Source organism: Martes martes, assembly GCF_963455335.1.
Source record: "Martes martes genome assembly, chromosome: 4".
In the NCBI taxonomy this organism is placed as follows: domain Eukaryota; kingdom Metazoa; phylum Chordata; class Mammalia; order Carnivora; family Mustelidae; genus Martes; species Martes martes.
The window spans coordinates 157,380,741-157,393,044 of record NC_137891.1 but is presented as its reverse complement, the minus strand read 5'-3'; the positions used below and the strand labels follow the sequence as shown (position 1 = coordinate 157,393,044).

At 41.5% G+C, this 12,304-nt stretch overlaps 1 pseudogene across 1 annotated transcript; it reads right to left on the bottom strand.

The window, feature by feature from the left end:
* Nucleotides 1-7,625: 7,625 nt before the first annotated feature.
* On the bottom strand, nucleotides 7,626-8,399 carry LOC308341710 (metaxin-3-like; annotated as a pseudogene). The gene has a single exon. The product of its transcript is annotated as a metaxin-3-like (transcript).
* Nucleotides 8,400-12,304: the final 3,905 nt, after the last annotated feature.

Genomic DNA, 12,304 nt, shown 5'->3' with positions numbered 1-12,304 from the left:
AGAGACACTTAATCTCAGGAAACAAACTGAGGATTGCTGGAGGGGAGTGGGGTTGGGGGTGAGGTGGCTGGATGATGGACACTGGGGATGGTATGTTTTGTGGTGAGCACTGTGAATTGTGTAAGACTGATGAATCACAGACCTGTACCCCTGAAACAAATGGTATGTTATATGTTAGTAATAAAAAATTAAAAATTTAAAAAAAGGAAAAAAGAAATATGTTGCCTTTCTTCATTATGAAACTACCTATTCTGGTGGAAAATTCATGGGTAAAGTATATAATATAGGTTTGTTTTTTGTTTTTTGTTTTTTTTTTTAGTTTCAGGGTGGAATGTGTAATCATATTTCTTCTTTTTTTCCTTTTTTAAAATCATATTTCTAGTCTGAGTATATTTTTTATTTTTTTAAAAGATTTTATTTATTTATTATTTGAGAGAGAGAGAATGAGAAAGCAGAGCAGGGACCCTGATGCTGGATGACAAAGGCAGTCATTTAACCAACTGAGCCACCTAGGTGCCCCCTGAACGTATCTTTTAAAATCATGGAGGAGGGGTGCCTGGGGGGCTCAGTCAGTTAAACATCTGACTCTTGATTTTGGCTCACATCATGATCACAGGGTTGTAGGATCGAGCCCCACACTGGGCTCCAGGCTCAGTGCAGAGTGTGCTTGTCCCTTCCCCTCTGCTCCCCCACTTCTGACACTCTCACTGTCTCTCTCAAATAAGTAAGTAAGTAAATAAATAGATAAATAAAATCTTCTTAAAAAATTGTGGATGAATTGGGTCTGCTTATTTGAAAGGTCATTTCCACATGTCAGAGCCCCTAGGTCACCGTGGTCTTCGTGTCTTCCACACACTAGGTGTCACCTAAGTCAAGGAACTGTCACCATGTTCCATTTCTGATAAGTTTTGGCAAGTCCATCTTCAGAAAATTTCAACGCTGTGGGAATTTCTAATTAAATTGTGACTACCTCTCCCAATGCAAATTTTACCTCAGGGTCACTCTGCTTTTATTTAAATCCTTCCTTTACTGTCATCCCATTCAGTCATAATTCCCTTTGAAAATCTCCCTCAGGAGACCTGGTGGAGAATTTCTAGAGGACAAACCACAATCCCAGGGCAGGAGGCTTCTGTGCTAGTAGCTCTGACTAAATCTCCAGTGTCTACTTCTAAAAACCCTGTTTCAGTGATCTTTAAACAACAAGAATTCTTCCTTCTGTGCCTCTTTCCTTCTGGTCTTGACAGAGGTTGAATTATTTGTTGTGTTTCACCAGCAAAAAATAGGTTTGGGGTAGGATTCTTCCAGAAGTCCTCTCTGAGGCTAGGGCCCATATGGAAGTGGCTTATTAAGGAAAGTTCTTGGGAGAACCAGTGAGGGAATGGTGAACCAGATTCCTAAAGGGGCAGAAACCAGGCAAGAGTGAGGTTGCTCGCGTGATGTCTCAAATACACCTGGTCCTGCTGGGAGCTCTAGGGCAATAATTAGGCTTCAGAGTTTGGTCTGTCCTAAAGACGGGCTTTTTTTTTTTTTTTAAGATTTTATTTATTTGGGATAGAAAGAGCATATGAACACAAGTGGGGGTTGGGGGATGGGGATGGAGGGGTAGGGGCAGAGGGAGAGGGAGAAGCAGGCTCTTGGTGGAGCAGAAAGCCTGATGTGGGGCTCAATACCAGGACCCTGGGATCATGACCTGAGCCAAAGGCAGACACTTAACCGACTGAGCCACCCAGGCGCCCCAAGACATAGGCTTTTGTACTCCTAGCCAATGACGGGTTAAGGGCTGGCTGGGGTGGGAGGTCAAGTGGTCTTGTAAGACTCCCAGGCCCTTCCAACCCTCTGCATGGTGGGCGGGGTGGAATGGCATATGGGGGTGGGGGAAGGGGAGGGGCGGCAGGAGTCCAGTGCCCAAGGGCAATCCTCAGAATGCTGCAAGTAAGTGTTAGCTTTTAGCAGCAAAGTCTGCAGGAGTTGGAGGAAGGGTGCACAGAGCTGATAAAGCAGAACTGAGAGCATGCACTGGGGGAGCCCTGCAGGAACCAATTCCTGCAGATGAATCTATTCTCAAAGCACCTGTTATGGGCTGAATTGTGTCCCTCTCAGGTTCATATGCTGAATTCCTGACCCCCAGTACCTCAGAATATGACTGTATTTGGAGACTAGTCTTTGAAGAGGTAATTGAGTTAAAATGAGGACATTAGGATGAGTCCTAATCCAATCTGACTGGTATCTTTATAAGGAGGAGATTTTGACACAGACAGATAGGCAGAGAAGATCCTGGAAGACCCAGGGAGAAGACAGACATCTACACGCCCAGGAGAGGGGTTTCAGAAGAAACCAGTCCTGACAACACGTTGAACTCAGATTTCCAACTTCTAGAACTATGAGAAAACAGACCTCTGTTGTTTAAGCCACCCAGTCTGCTACGGCAGCCCTAGCAAACCAATATAGCATCTTTTTGCATCTGGAAGCAGAAGGCGTCCCTTCTGTAATTATACCACTTTTAAAGCAATAAATAAAAAAATAAAAATAAATTCAAACAAGAGTGTTTCTGTACCTGGATACCTTCTAGGAAGACAACAAAATTAGTAAAAATACTTATATTTTGATTCAATATTTCTACTCTGTGAATGAAACAAATTTGCTTTCATTTCCACTTGCCCCTCATTCAGCCACATGTTTGGTCCAACATGCCAGCTACTGCTAAGTATTCCATAACTGCAGACTTAGAGTCTACCTTCTTTGTTCCAGTCTACTTATAAACCTATCTGTTTCACCAAATGATTTTAAAAGTTTTAAATAATATTATGTTTCCTGGTTGCTTAGTCTCATTCAACATAATGGTGATCGATTGCTCTTCCTTCCTTCAGTAGATGCCCTCAAACAGAATAACCATCTTTCCACAGTTCTGGTGCCCGGGGTCCGCCACCTGGAACATAATATCTCAGTATGGAACAGCATCTCTACCACACCCAACAAACAGTTTTTTTCGAGAAATCCAGACACACTGCAATTTCACAGATGTACTCTTTATTGGAAATGTTCTCTTTTCCTTTCATGAATAAAAATAAGAGAAAGCTATGTCTAATGGAATTCCATATTCAAAATTATTTTTTGCATTGAAGTGAACATTTTTTGTAAGTATGGTTACTAGAACTGCACACAGCACTTAACAAGCCTTGGTGGGTGGTGCTTCCAGAGACGTGGTGAGCTGGGGAAACAAATCAAAATCAGAACAAGTGTCTATGCCATTGGGGTCAAATCACTACCACTTTATGATGTGAACAAACTGCCCCAGGGTGCCTAGCTGTCCCCAAGTGCAAGGGACTAACCCCAAGGTTAGTCACCTTGCTGGCGCATTGGGCAACGACAATGGCAGCAAGCCCACTCAACCTTGGTAAGGGAAAGTCCATGTCATCGAGCCCATTTTATTTATGAATCCATTGAGCAAGTTCTGGGGTGACTGGGAGAGGAGGCTGACCAACCCCCAGAGAACAGGTCCTCTTGTCTTCCAGAGTGTGGAAAGTCTCCTCCATTTTGAAGATTCACAAGATGCATAAATATGTTTATAGTCTGGACCCATTTTCAGAGGATCTTGAATCCATCTACATACCTCTTCTCCCATCTTTCTTGTCATCCATTTTCTTTTCTTGCCCCTTCCAAGTTCCTGACCCTATAGCTAACAATTTGCCACCCTTTTTGTATCACTGTAGGACCTTACCTCAGGTCAGCTTCCCTAATAGGGAAAGTGGACAAAAAGATGTGTTACCTGGGGCGCCTGGGTGGCTCAGTGGGTTAAAGCCTCTGCCTTCAGCTCAGGTCATGATCCCAGGGTCCTGGGATCGAGCCCCGCATCGGGCTCTCTGCTCCGCAGGGAGCCTGCTTCCCTCCTCCTCTCTCTCTGCCTGCCTCTCTGCCTACTTGTGATCTGTCTGTCAAATAAATAAATAAATAAACCTTAAAAAAAAAAAAAAGATGTGTTACCTGAAATTCTACTCAGAGTTTTCTTCTCTACAGTCCTTCAAGGACACTCTGAATATAATATAATGGCACATATAACACAATAGTATACGTTTGGCCACTGCCAGTGTCTGTGCCAAGTAGTCTATAAAGGCTAAAAGCTTTCCTTCTTAGCTCGCTGATCACAGGAAGCTCTCTGTGAGGTCCTAGGTATAGGCTGGGCATGGATGACATATGACAGGAGTGGCCATACTGGGGATGGAAGCAGTTCATGCAATTTACATGTATGTTCAGACTTGGGCCTGATCCTGTAAGTACCATTTTTAATTAATGGATGACGTGCCCTCTAGTTTATGGTTTGGGATCCGTCTGGGCTGTATAGTCACCAAATATTTCACGGTTAAGTGTTTTTATACTGTCTTGGCCTCCAGTAGCAAGCCAGGTGCTAGTTCTCAAAAGAGCCATTTGCTGGAGATGCTTTCCAAATGATACTCGATGAGAGCAAAGCTAGCTTCACCTGGCAATTTCAAATGATTGTCCTCCTGGCCTTAATGCGTATATGTTTCTAGCACACCAGTGCATCTCAAACTAAAGGCCACCGGCCCCCATCTTTACTTTGCTCTAACTGGTCAAATAAGAGATTACCTCATGCCTCAATTTTTCCCCTACCTGCTCCCCTACCCACTGATGATTAAAGAAGAAGAAGAAGAAGAAGAAGAAGAAGAAGAAGAAGAAGAAGAAGAAGAAGAAGAAGAAGAAGAAGAAGAAGAAGAAGAAATAAAGATGGTGGATTAGAGAGCCCTTTGGGAAATTTTCCTATATTGGGCTCTGGGTCCCATAAAACTGCCATGTAAGTATTTATCCTTCTCACGGGAAGCATATGGGATTAACAGACTGTGACAATGGTCTTTTATTTTTCCATAATATTTTAACTTCTAACTGTTAAAAGCCTTTCAAGACCAAAGAAAGCAACTTAAAGAAAGCAATTTATATTATAAAACTTTTATTTGATCTAACACTTGATCTTGCTCTTTTGAGTTCAATGGCTTCACCAGGAGAGATATGAGTGAGGGAATTCATACCTTTTTATTATGGAAAGTTTCAAACATACATAGAGAGAATGGAATCCTGAGCCTCCATGCACCCATCACCCAGCATCAATGGTTATCAACACTCTGTTCCCCTTATTTATAATTTGTCCTTCTCCCCCCTAGTTTTTTTTTCTTTTGATAAAGTATTTTATTTTATTTTTATTTATTTTTTTAAGGATTTTATTTATTTCTTTGACAGAGAGAGACACAGGGAGAGAGGGAACACAAGCAGGCGGAGCGGGAGAGGGAGAAGCAGGCTTCCCACCCAGCAGGAAGCCAGATGCGGGGCTCGATCCCAGGACCCCGGGGATCAGGACCTGAGTTGAAGGCAGATGCTTAAGGACTGAGCCACCCAGACACCCCTTGCTAGAGTATTTTAAAACAATCCAAGACATCATATCATTTCACTTGTAAATACTTGGGTAAAAATCTCTTAACACATACAGACTAATTTTATAACCAGAACATGACCATAATTTTATCACACACAGCAAAATTAATAATTCCTTAATTCATCTAAAAATCAGTCCATGTTCAGTATTCCCCAATTGTCTCAAAATGTATTTTTATAGTTGGCTTATTTAAATCAGGAGCGAAACAAAATCTCCATATTGCATTTGGTTGGTAGGTATCTTTATCCTCCCTCTCTCTTTTAAAAAAGTAAAATGCAGGCTTTCTATTGAAGTAATTTGTATTTCCTTCCTAGTTCCTAAAATAGACATCACATTTCTAAACAGAACAAAAAAGCCTTAGCTGAAGAGCCATGTATGAGACATTCAGACTGGTCTAGGAAAAACGATAAATGAATAAATGGGTTTGAATAAATTAAGGTGCACATTCAGAACAGAACTGTAGCTTTTAGTTAGAGACCCCAGAACCAAAGGCAAAAACCTGCCAAGATGAAGGCAGGTTTTTCACTGCTATTTATTTATTTATCTTTTACTGCTCCAGTCAAAGAAAGGAAAACTTGACTGAGGCCCCAGGGCCTTGTGGCTCGGGCTGGAGGCCGTCCCCCAGCCCCCCAGACAAGGAAGAGAGGAAGCAGGAGCCTTATTTGACTTTCTTATTGGGGCCAGGTTGCTGGCATGGGTGCATTTCTGGAGACCGGGGGACAGCGCCGGGGTGCGGGCGAGCGTCACACTTGGGCCGATCATCTTGTCGCAGTCGTGTTTCCGGGCCAGCGAGAGGAGGGAAGGCCCCATGAGGCCACCTCGCTGGCGAAGCACCACGTGCAGGGTGGACTCTCTCTGGCTATTGTAGTCTGACACCGTGGGGCCATCCTCCCGCGGTTCGCCCGCAAAACTCCAACGCTGCTGGGCGGGCAGGATGCCCTCCTTGCCTTGCATTTCGGCTTTGACCTTCTTAGTGGTGCCTCTGGGGTCCACTTCAAGGGGACTGTCTTGCCGGCTAGGGTCTGCACAAAGGTCTGCAACTCTGAGTCTGCTGCAAGGCCACCTCGTTGAAGAGGAGGAATCTTTTTTCACTTTTTAAAAAATAGGGATGCCTGGGGACGCCTGGGTGGCCCAGTTGGTTAAGCGGCTGCCTTCCGCTCGGGTCATGATCCCAGCGTTGTAGGATCGAGTCCCGCATCGGGCTCCTTGCTCGGCGGGGAGCCTGCTTCTCCCTCTGCCTCCGCCTGCCACACTGTCCGCCTGTGCTCTCTCTCTCTCTCTCTCTCTCTCTCTCTAACAAATAAATAAATTACAAAAAAAAAATTTTTTTTTAAAATAGGGATGCCTGGGTGGCTCAGTTATTCGGCGTCTGCCTTTAGCTCAGGTCATGATCCCAGAGTCCTGAGATCTGGTCCCATACTGGGCTCCCTGCTCAGATGGGAGCCTGCTTTTCCCTCTGCCTGCTGCTCCCCCTGCTTGTGCTCTGCACTGTCTTTCTCTGACAAATAAATAAATAAATAATCTTTATTCTCTCTCTCTCTCTCTCTCTCTCTCTCACACACACACACACACACACACACACACACAATGTGTTTTCTTTGTTTCCCTTCAAGTTCATGTAGTGTTCATCTTGATATTATATAAACTGCATTACCAAACTAGAATACAAGCTTTTAAATACAATTTAAAAGTTTAGTGGGTATTTCATGCAATAAAAAATAAAAAAAAGATGGCATAGAAAGTTCCTTTTGGTTTTAAAGTCTTATACCAAAAAATGTCTTTCTCATACATACACAAGAAGTGTGTGTATTTTTTTTGCCTTCACATACTTTAGTGTAAGACATTACTGCAAAATCACATGACTTCGGGGCAAACACTTGGTCACAGAGCAGGATGATGGCCATTGTAAGGAACTGCTCTCTTCCTGTGCGAGAAGCCGCTCGCGTGCTGCCAGTTTCCCAGGAGGAAGTGGAAGGCTTTGGCAAAGATTGTCGTTCATCTCTAAGGCCAAGTCTACAATGATTGGTTTTTTTTATTTTTTTATTTTTTAAAGATTCCATTTATTTATATGACAGAGACAGACAGAGTGGGAGAGGGAACACAAACAGGGGAAGTGGGAGAGAGAGAAGCAGGCTTCCCACCGAGCAGGGAGCCTGCTGTGGGGCTCGATTCCAGGACGCTGGGATCATGACCTGAGCTGAAGGCAGACACTTAACGACTGAGCCACCCAGGGGCTCCTAAAATGACTGTTTAGGATGTCATCACAAAAGCGACATAGCCTGGAGAGCTCTTTCAAATGTTCTTATAATTGAACTTTGGGAAAGCTCACTTTGTAAAGAGGTGCAAGAAAACCAAACACACAGGCACCCAAAGTAGGCATATCTCCAAAGAAAAACAGAGATGTTCCCAGTCTGTTTGCCAGAAGGTTTAGGCACCCCTTGGCTTGTCTGTGTATATGTGTTCCGCTTCTCAGAGGTGGAAGAGGGGAGGCTGTCCTCTGATCAGGAGAATACTATGCTCAATGCTCCCCCAAGGCATTTTTCCAGGCAGGATCAAACTAGAAAGAAAAGGAATTCAGGAAGCAAACCCAAGAATTTTGTCACAGTCAAGAATTGTCAGTCAATCAAGAATGTGGAAAAACTGCTAGAAGCAGCTTCTTTTCTCCAAGAGCAATGTAAGCCAGTATACCTGCCCCCTGCATTGCCCAGAGTTCATAGTCAGATTTGCATTTGTGTTCTTCAAAAATTAAGTGTTTTTCCAGCCGAAAAATAATGTCATCAGTGATCAGAATTGCTACCTCCCCTCTTGAACCTCTCTGTGTATCATGTATGATACTGATGTTCAAGAGTGCACCATAAAATTTGTCATAAAACATCACCACCAGGGACTCACCATGTACAATGGGAACCCCACCACCACCACCACTTCCCCAGCAGCTGAGCTCCAAGGGGGCCGCCATCTTGCTGGGCCTGAACTTTGCCACTCTTAAGTCTCTTTCAATCAATAGAATGGCCACTCTTTCTTTGTTACTGGTTTCATTTTGGTTTTGTTTTATGCAATTTATTTATCCAAGAAACTGGGTACTTTGGCATGTGGAATTTCCCACATTATGGATTTGGATTTGTAATTTTGTGATGTCATTTAACATATTTTTCTATTCTCTGTATTCTTTATAAACTGATACCTGCATCTAGTGGCTTGATGATTTTTGTTTTTGTCGTGAATACTTGGTAAGTGGTGCTACAGGTTCTACCACATCAGGTCAGGAGGCACAGCCGGCTTGTAATGAGGTTGAAATTAATCAGTGAGGTCAGGAATTTCCAGCCTCCTTTAAAGTTTGTCATCAACTTCCACCCAAAACTTTTATTTTATTTTAAATTTTTTAAAGGTTTTATTTATTTATTTGACAGAGAGAGAGCACAAGCAGGGGGAGCTGCAGGCAGAGTGAGAAGCAGGCTGCCTGCTGAGCAAGGAGCCTGATGTGGGATTTGACCCCAGGATCCTGGGATCACAACCTGAGCCTAAGGCAGATGCTTAACTGACTGAGCCACCCAGGTGTCCCCATCCACAACTTTTAATTATAATTGATGATCATTGCCTAGATCCATTATTTCATAAAGGAGTGCAAAACAGAAAAAAAATATTTTTTCTGTTTCCACTTTTTTTTTTTTTCATTTATTAGCTGTGGTTTTTCTATAAATTACTTTCTCTTATCATTGATTCCAATAGCCTGAAATACAAGATATTCAGGAGAGGCCCCTGGATCCTTCCCTTAAAAAAAGAATATCAACTTTTGGAATAATGAGATCATGCTCTAGCAATGTCCAGGGGTGGTCAATGAGTCATTACATGGTCATACGTATCATGAGGTCTTTGGGTTTTTTTAAGCTGCTACATTTTGCGGTGGGCTTATTATGCAGCAGAAGGTATTCAAAACAATGAGTCACAAAGGATTAGCATGTAACAATGAGGTTTCAAAATATTGTTATGAACTCATGGACGTTTATATATTCCATGTGTTTCATTCTTTGTAGTCAACATTTTTCTCTCTCTCTCTTTTTAAGATTTTGTTTATTTGAGAGAGGGAGTGAGAAAGAGAGAGCACAAACTGGGGCAGAGGGAGAAGCAGACTCCCCAATGAGCAGGGAGCCTGATGTGGGGCTTTATCCCAGGACCCCAGGACCATGACCTGAGCTGAAGGCAGACGCTTAACTAACTGATCCACCCAGGCACCCCTGCATTTTTTTTTCTATAATTTTCCCATTTTTCTACTGGGTTGTTAGACAAGGATTTGAATTTCTTTTTAATATTTAGAAAATTTGCATATATTAGAGATATTGGCCTTTGAGATATTAGTTACAATTTTGTCATTTGTTACATTTTTTAATTTAACTTTTGACATTGCTGATGGTGTTTTGGGCAGGCATTTAATTTTTTTTTTAAATTTTAGATAGACAAATTTATCCATTTTCCTTTATTGATTCCAGGTATAGAATCACAGTTAAGAAAGTTGTCCATATTTGTATGACTCAATTTTTTTTCATTTAGGTATCTGATCCATTTAGAACTTATCCTAGTATAAGGTATGAGGAATGAATCCAGTTTTATTTTTATCCACATGGCTATCAGAGGATAAACCATTTGTTTATCAAACATTAAATTTCCATATGCCTTTGGAGTCTGTCTTTGGATTTTATATTCTCTTCCCTTAGTCATCTGTCTACTTATGCACCAATAGCATAATGTTTTAATTACAAGGGCTTTATAAATGTTTCAATGTATGGGTAATTCCCCCATTGCTATTTTTGGGGGGCAAGGGCAAGGGAGAGATTTTTTTTTTAAATGGAAATGCCACTTAGATTTTTTTTTTTAATTTATTTGACAGAGAGGGAGAGATCACAAGTAGTCAGAGAGGCAGGCAGAGAGAGGGGGAAGCAGGCTCCCTGCTGAGCCCGATGTGGGGCTCGATCCCAGGACCCTGAGATCATGACCTGAGTGGAAGTCAGAGGCTTAGCCCCCTGAGCCACTGAGGTGCCCCAATTCCTGGCTAGTCTTGTATTTATTTTTCAAAATAACTAATAATCAACTTGTTTGGCTCCAGGAAAAAAAAATTAGTAACTTGGATATTTTTATTGGGATCACATTAAATTTGTAAATTTTAACTTGAAGAAAGTTGGTATCTTTCTGGTACTGATTCTTCTGATCAAAAATAAGGCATCTTTTTCCATTTGTTCAAGTCTACTTTTTGTCCCATAAGATTGTTTTACAGTTTTTCTAATGTCGGTTTTACACAATTTTCATTAAATTTGGGCCTACATTTGTCCCTACATTTATTTTGCTTATACTATTGTAAATGGGATCTGCGACTTTCTTTTCCATTATTTCTTCCAAGCGGATACTGTTGTTACTGTTTCTTCCAAGTGGTTATGAAAACTATTTCTGTATGTAATTTTTTATCTTGCTACTTTGCAAAATGCTTTTACTATTCATAGGAGGTCTTCATTCATTATAAGGTTCCTCAAAACATATCATCTGCACATGTATGTAATCTTATCTCTTCTTTTTAAATTCTTATGCCTCTAATTGCCTTTTCTTGTATTAAAATAGTGGCCATCCTTGTCTTGTTTCTGATTTTTGCAATGAGTTCCAAGCCAATTATCTGATACCAACTGAGTGTTCAACAATTCAGTTCAGTTCTGACAATAACTACCCACAGGGGTTCTGTGAAGACCCCCACAGGGGAAGGTTCTCAGTTCCACAAGACTGGCCCCATGTGGGATGTTGGATGAAAATCCTTAAGCCATTAGTACTTCTGCCTTGTTGGCTACAAGCTGGCGTCCTCTTACAACCTCCTCAGGTTGGTAATTCAGTATTGACAGTTACAATTTTATTATAAAGGATACTAATGAACAGCTAAATGATGAGTAAGATCTTGAGGCCACAGAGTCTGTGGCCTACCTTGGGCCACAGAGTTTCTGTGCCCTCACCTTACAGAATCTGAGATGGCTGAGCCCATCAAGGTGTTCACCAAATGGGGAAGTTCCGTTGTGCTCCAGGATTATTAAACCATTGTCTTCATGAATGAACTCTATCCCCAGTCCCCCTCCCTTTTGCCAAGGTTGGTATGTGTGTGTGCTGTGTGGGAGGTTGTTGAGATTTCCAACCCTCTAATAGCATGGTTGGTTCCTCTGGCCTTAGCCCCCATCCTGAAGCAATCAGATCCCTCTGCCCGTGAATCACTGCCATGAATCATTTTATTAGCGTGAACTCGAGTATTGAGTTGATAAAATATTGAGTTTATAAACTCAAGTATCAAGGGACTCATGAATAACAAGACATTCCTATCATTCGGAAAATTTCAAGGGTTTTTGAAGCTCTGTGCCAGGAACCTGGAACAAAAACCCACATTTATTTTTTATTATATCACAAACAGGAAAGACTCTAGTGTTTGCCCATTAATATTAATGCTATATTTGGGGTCAAGATATGTAATGGAAATATCCCTCAATTTCTATTTCATTGAGTCTTTAACATGTATGGGCTTTGAATTTGTCAAATGCCTTTTCAGGGTACGTGTATAAATTTGATACATTATGTTAACAGATTTCCTATTATTAAATTATCTTTGTATTCCTGAAATGAATCCCACTTGGTTATGTATTTATTTAATTTGCTGGGTTATGATTGCTAATACTTTACCTGTTTTATTCATTTACTATCAATATTATACTTTGTTTCACAAAAAAGAAATTAGAAGTATTTCTTCACCTTCTATGCTCCAGAATTGTTGAAGCAACATTCAGATGACCTTTGCTTTAAAGATTTAGTATAAATCCTCTGTGAAGCCATCTTGGTCTGATACTT